The sequence below is a fragment of the Adiantum capillus-veneris genome, chromosome 29 (assembly GCF_014529385.1).
Source record: "Adiantum capillus-veneris isolate H3 chromosome 29, ASM1452938v2, whole genome shotgun sequence".
Classification (NCBI taxonomy): domain Eukaryota; kingdom Viridiplantae; phylum Streptophyta; class Polypodiopsida; order Polypodiales; family Pteridaceae; genus Adiantum; species Adiantum capillus-veneris.
Window position 1 is genome coordinate 15,181,697 of NC_140959.1, and position 571 is coordinate 15,182,267.

The window sequence follows — 571 nt, forward strand, 5'->3', positions numbered from 1 at the left end:
TTGCAATTGGGCTATGTACTTAGAATCCACAAGGTTTTCTTTCATCCAACAATGTCTGTTAGTATGCATTTTTAGCTTGTTTTTTCTCGGTTGATGTGCAATTGTGTGCGTGTTCATGTGTGTGTGTGTGTGTGAGAGAGAGAGAGAGAGAGAGAAGAAGAAGGGGGGGGCAGGGGGGTAGGAGATTAGGCACTCGTGTGTGCTAGCTTTCACCAATGGACATGTGACTTGGCCTACTTCCTTTTTTAGCCTGCCTAAAGGGCTAAATTAAAAAAAAAAAAACCATCAGCGCGGGAAAGGAAGTAGGGAGAAACTATACACATATCATGTATTCACAATTGTACATTGCTGCACATTACACCCTGGAGGGGCAACATTTTGATCAGCCAAGCATACAAAGGATACTCATTGCAAAGACAAGGGTTAATCATGAAAAGGCATCATAGTTATACGCACATGCCGGCTCCCTTTCATTAGCCCGTTCGGCGTTACCCTTCCTCTTCCTTTTGGCCAACGTGGTAGTGGCAGACAGAGGTCAGTGCACACTGAATGCAAGCAAGCTTCCCCTCGA